The following is a 6,500-nucleotide window of genomic DNA, read 5'->3' on the forward strand; positions in this document are numbered from 1 at the left end:
TTGGGAAGTTTGCCTGTGAGTTGCTTTCTTGTGGCCTCCCAGTGAACTCGAGGTAAACTGGGACTAAGACTCCCTTTTCCTTCCCCATCCTCTCCTGAGAGCACAGGAAATGCATTAACCTGATGCTAATTGTTACTCTGACTGATAGCAGCAATTAGGGTCTGTAATCTGAGATCAAGTCTGCTATGAGGAGTGTTGTAACTGCTGCCTGGGGGAACTCTCTGCTAAATACCCTGAGCTGGGATGCTTCAAGGAAGCCCTGGGTTGCTCCTAAATGCTACCAGCTTGTAGAGGGAGGTGTGTATGTTCCCACTGAGCTGGGCTAACTGTGCCCAAAACACCGTGATTTACTTCAGAATTACATACTTGATTTCCTGGTGAGACGCTGCTTCCTCACTTCCCCGCCGCACGGCAGCATCCCGCTGCCCAGCCTCTCCTGGACAGGGTTGCTGAGAGGAGGCACTGCTGTACCTGGCTTTGCAGTTCGGGCATCTGCTTCCCAGATGCTTTCAGTCTTATGTGGGTCCCACTGGGCATGGCAAGGCCGTGCTCATTTAAAACTGTTATTTATTAAAAGAAGTGCTGGGTGGTGACCCCGTCTCTGTCCCTTCAGCTCCTGGTGACATCTGTGACGTAGCTGGCCTTAAGAGGTCACTCATTTCCCCTCGCTTAATGATCTGCTGTAGAAAGCAAGCTTTCATTGCTTGCTGAGTGTCAATGGGACATGAATATTAATGAAACCTCAGTGGTCCTGTGGCGCTAACTGTCACAGCCATGGAGGGCTCATTTGGAGCTGCCGGGCAGTGCGTGGACCTCTGATGGAGTGATAATAAACTGTTTGTGAACTCTGCTCTGAGGTGCTGCTGAGGACTTTGAACTTGCAGGCTTCTGGCACAACACCATGAGACTGGCTTGGTGTTTTCTAAAGCAGGCTCTTGCACAGCAGACTCAGCATTAGCAGGAGAAGGACTCATGGGGATATTTTGGGTGCTGCAGGTTGGGAGAGTTTGTTGGTTGCAACTTCAGGTGGCAAATGGTCTGGTTAATGGAACCTGATGTCCTCCAAGGCACTGAGCTGGGATTGGGGCAAGGGTAGATGCAATGCAACATCTATTAAAATGGCCTCTTTGGGCTGCTGCTACCAGGTGGGAATCACCGTAAGGATGGGATGGTGGCTGTTATATATGTACAAGGGAAGAGCATAATTCTGAGTCTGTGGGAATCAGGCTTTTGCTGTGTTAATCCAGGCAAGTTCCTTCCAGCTTCTGCTACCCTGTGTAGAAAAGTTGGGGTGACGACTGAGGTCTTGTAAATAAAACAGTTGTCTTTGGAAAAGTGAGGCTTTTTACATACTAATCTGGAATATATTACACAGACAGTGCACTGTGCCTTTTAACAGGGTGTGTTTAGTATTTGTGCTTGAATGGCAGCAAAACTGCTCCCCAAAAGATTATATTGGAGAGAGAACCCTGGGTTTAGGTCTCTTGCTCTGAACCCTTGTGTGTCTCCTGAAATGAGTGCCTAGGGTCAAGCTGTGTGGGGTAGATGGTTGGTGACTCTTATTTTCTTATCTGTGGAGAAGAATCTGCTTCACTCCCGGAGTAAAGCAGACCTGACTCATTCTGCTTTCACTTAGAGCAATATCTTCTTCCCCTCCAACCTGGGGTGTTCCCTGGCTGTAGAGATCACAGGGGCCCTTCTACAGGGATTTCTGCTGGATCAGGGCCTTAGGATTTTGGCAGTGTCTGGTATATTAATGGACATCCTCCCTCAAAACCTTTGTATACTGGTCCATGTAAGAATTGCCCTATTGCTGAACAGATTTTTGCACTGTGCTATATTGCTACACAGAAGGACTGTTCTGAATCCTCTGATCAAAAGAAGCGTTACATTTCCTGCAGATCCTGCCAGGTATGGCACAGCTGAGCTCGTTTAACTTTAAAAAAATGATGGGATTTGTCTGTGTTGTCTCCAAGCTATGGCTGCTGCAGGCTGTCATGTCTTAGCAGTGTATAAAGTCTGCTTGCATTCTGCAAGGTTGTTCACCTCCTTCATTTAACGCCCAAGGAGGAAGTGCAAAGGTGGGAGCCAATGGCTGTGTATTAGTTGTTATTACAGTGTCTGGCAACTTCATTCAAACTGGCTTCCTTTTACAGTAAGTGAGGTATGAACAGATCAGAAGGCTGATCCTTCCCTCTTGCCCCCCAAAAACTTGTGGAAGAGCTTGGCTGGTGCAGGAGCATCATGTGCCTGGGGAGCTGGCAATCAGTTCTGTGACCTGGTTAGTATGACCTGGGAGGGTTGTGGCTGAAGAAAGAGGAAAAGGGACATTTCCCATGGCAGGAAGACTAATCGGCTGCTTTTAGGAGGTATGCAGGATGGTTTCATACCCCCCTCATCTTTGCTCAGACACACTGGAGATCCTTAGCCCCCAACGATGGTAGGAAAGACTGACCTACAGAATCCTCTCTGAGCCTGTGCCCATGCACTAGTGTTTCTGGAGTATAATCCATGTGAGTAAGAAGCAGGAGGGGCTGCTGTACCTGCAAGCCCTGAGGGACCTATGCCACTGCTCTTGGAGATTTAAAGTTCTGAATATTACCTCAAGGATGTGGATTATATTCATGGAGGGGTAAAAAGGGCAACACCCCCCCCCCCCCCCCCCAAACATTAGAAGCCTTTGGCAGTGTAGGGTAAAAGCATCACCTTTCTTGACATGTTTGTCTTGAGCAGAGATTGTATCTAATGGTAGGATGAAGAGAAGTCACATACTGTCTGGTGTTAATTACAAAGGGAAAATGGCATGAAAATCAAGTGAAATTGAATCCCACTACATTTGATATTCCCAGAGTTGAAGGCCTCAGTGCATCTCATTAGTTTAAAAACCCTGATGGAGAGAAAGCTCAGCTTCAAACAGGAAATTGATATGACTTTGAGACCTAGGAGAGGATTAGCTGCCTGCCTGTGAACTTGTCCAAAGGAGTTGAACATGTAAATGTTCCCGTAGAGCAGTTCCCTGCGAGAAGGCGTGCTGGCTAATTAAGGCCCTGGGGACTGCACAGTTGCAGTGAGGGAGGGATAAGGTCTGTGTGCATGGTAGGTCCTGCTGCTGTTTTCTCTTTGCGGTGGAAATACTGCAGGGGCTATGTAGACAGGCCTAAAGCTTTGGGTGTATGGGCTCTACTTGGAAGTTGGTAAAAGGCATGCTTTGATGTACTTCTTGGTGGGCTTTGCAGGTACTGGGTTAGGATTGAACTAAACAGGCTATGGTGTTTGGGGACTAATGTGTTGGCCCATCTGGCAGAGATGTCTGTGGAGGGTGTGTGGCTGGGAGGCGAATGTGGGTTTTGCCCACAGGTGACTTAAGGACTGGCTTTTGAGCCAAAGAGTTTGGTTCCGTTTTGGGACTCTGCAGAGATGCTGAGGGCCTAGAGCTCTGTGGATGTCATATTTGCATGCCAAAACACATCTGATTGCTGTGACCCAGCATGTGATGGTATGAAAATTGCAACACCAAGGCAATGTCCTTGCTGTATACAGAAAGCTGCAACTGCCTTTGTGTTTTGTTTTGGTGGCTTTTTTGGGGGGGGGGTTGGGGGGGGTGGTTGGTTTTTTTTGGTTTTGTTTTGGTTTTTTTTAGTACTTGAGCTGATAGGAGATATTTGCCAGGGAATGAAGGCCATCAGGTATGCTGTGCCTGCCAGTTTGTACCTGTGAGCCTATCTGCTTTGGGCCCTGCTGGATTTACCCTTGCAATAAAGTGTTTTGTAACAGCCATATGTGGAGAAAGGATATTTCCCATTTTCTCTTGCAAACACCAGCCGTGCTGTATGCAGTCTTAAGGCAAGGTGCTAATGATGAAGAATCCACAACTTGGTGGCACACCGGGGTTTTCAGCAGTACTTTTGCTCCTTTTGAAAATGAAATGTGTTTGTGGGCTGACTGTGATCTCTGTGGCAGGTGGAGTTTGCAGACCATACCGATGTCGTTGTGCTTCTTGTGTATTTGGCAGGCAGTTTCTAGCTGGAACATTGCAGTCCACGGGCAGGGTTGCTGGAAGGAGGGCTGGCGGGACTCTTTGCTTTTGGTGGGGTGATGGAGGCTGTGGAAGCCTGCAGGGATCTGGCTGTCAGCATGATGCCTCTGCTTTGGACAGAAACCCCTGCCCAAGTGGCCAGGAGGTGACAATCTCTGCATCCCTCCAGCATGGGCCTCCTCAGGGGAAAATCTTGTCTCTTGTTGAAGCAGTGGCCTGTGGCAGGCTGTGCGGTTGTGTACAGGCAGGGATCCTCCTCACTCATCCTCTGCCTGTGCATCTCCCAAGCCCTGCTTAAAATAAACAGACCTTCAGGTTCTCCATCGGAAGAAGAACTCCAGTGCAGAGCCCCAGAGGAGAATCCTTGTCCTAGCACAGTGCATTGCTCATGCTGATGTTGTTGCTGGAGAAGATGTTGGCTGGAGCAGGGAGCTGTGCTTTATGTAATTTGACGGTGTTGCAGCTTCCATCTGAGGATAGCCTAGATCGGGATTCACCAGCTTGGCAAAGGGAGGAGGGAGGAGGACTTGAGACACACCTATAAAATCACCCAAAGAGGTGATTAGGAGGCAATTGTTTGTTGTTTCCTGCAGGGCAAGAAGCCAGGGCTCCCCACCGAAAAATAGCAGGCTGCAGGTTTAAACCAAACAGCATTACATGCTACATGAAGGAGGGGGGAAATAATTCAGCCCTGGAAACTTGTTGTCCTGGGATGTTGTGGAGGCCAAAAAATATCATGAACCTTTAAAAAGGAATTCAGCAATTTTATGGCAGATAACTCTTGACGATGGGCCTAAACATAGCACTGGAGTGATTTACAGCTTGGGAGCTTGTGAGCGCTGGGCTGCTAGGAGCTGGAGAAATGTCCTGGGAAAACACCTCCATGTTCCACCTTCTGTTCAGCTCTTTCCATTAGCATCAAGCTTGGTTGCTGTTAGAGACAGAAGGCTGAACGAGAGGGACCTATGGTCTCTTGGCTGACGGCTCTCATGAGTGGACAGAGGTGGGTAAATGACCCTACCACGCACCATCTGAAACATGACCCTCCTTTTTGGGAGGCTGTGATCAAAAGAGACATTTCAGGTCTAATGCTAGTGATGTGTGGTTCCTTGGTACAGGCAGATACTTGAGTGATTCCTCCGATGTCCATGCCTGCCTGTGCAGAAGTTGAGGCTGTATTTAGGGGGTTGCTTGGTGACAGTTCTTCTGGGCAGGTTTAGGGAATTAAACAGTAAGTAGGATTAATAAAAATGTATCAAAATATGTAAACATATGTATCATCTCTTTGATAATGAAGGAGCAGTTAATAAGTATTTGCAATCAATGTTCATACGTGGAAGCTTTCTCTGAAAACATTTCTGAGGCTGCTCAAACAAGTCATTTATTTCCATCATTTTAACAACCTGTTTTCTCAAGGCAATTGAAATGACTTGCTTAAAGAGCTGTTTCCCCTCCTCTCCACCTATGACATGCTCCATTTTACTAAGACTTTGCTCAGTCTCTGGCTCCTGGCTGTGTCCTGAGCTGCTGGGCTGGATCCTGGACCTACTGCTGGCTGGGTTCCTGCTCTGCTGAAGGTGTTGGCAGGGCAGGTGGAGAGCCTTAGGTGAGGGTAACTGGCTCAAAATTGCTTACATGGAGATCCCTACCCAAAGGCCAGCACAGACGGGGGAGTCAGGAGCTGCATGGCCTGGGTGTATGCGTGCCACTTGGAAACACATGTACTGATTGGAGGAGCTCTTGGTTTGGCAGCTTTGGGAGCAGGGCACTTTTGCTATCCTGCTGAAGCAACGCTTCCCACTGATGTGTCCTGAGGACTCATAGAACACTGTTTTTCTTAGTCACCCAACCACTGTGCCTGGTGCTTTTGGTGCCTTGATGAGCTGTTATATACATCCTGGTTCTTCTCTGGCATAGAGAGAGATGCAGGTCCCTATCTGCTGCTTCCAGGACATGTGGGCATCATATAGGTATGGATGTCTTTCTTTGGGCTGTTAGAGCACTAGTTCTTCCTCTTCACAGACAGCATTGTGGGTGGCTGGTTCCCAGAGCAATGATGTGTCTTCTTGAAGACTATGATTAGTTGGGGGTGGTGCAGAAATAGTCTAGATCTCCACGATACCAGTCCAGCAAAGGCACTGCATTGTCTTGGTGCTAGCACAAATGAGTGTTGGGCCTGTGCTTCTTCCTGAAAGAGCTCTGGGGCCACAGTGTGTAGTTTTAAAAAGTTGCTGTTCTACCTCCCAGCCTGGGCACATCCCAGGACAGGGCTTGAAAGGTCAATGCAAAAAGTGGGCATGATCCCTGCTTGTTAACAGTGGCAGGGTCCACTTGGCTAAGGAAAGATGGCAGGTGATGAGTGAAAGCTTCAGCTTCCAGGGCTCTTCCCCACATACTTCTTGCAAGGATTTCAGTGCTCAGGCTATGCTGTTGCTTTGCCTTTCCCTGAGCCCTGGGGAGCTGG

The sequence above is a fragment of the Buteo buteo genome, chromosome 10, assembly GCF_964188355.1.
Source record: "Buteo buteo chromosome 10, bButBut1.hap1.1, whole genome shotgun sequence".
Classification (NCBI taxonomy): domain Eukaryota; kingdom Metazoa; phylum Chordata; class Aves; order Accipitriformes; family Accipitridae; genus Buteo; species Buteo buteo.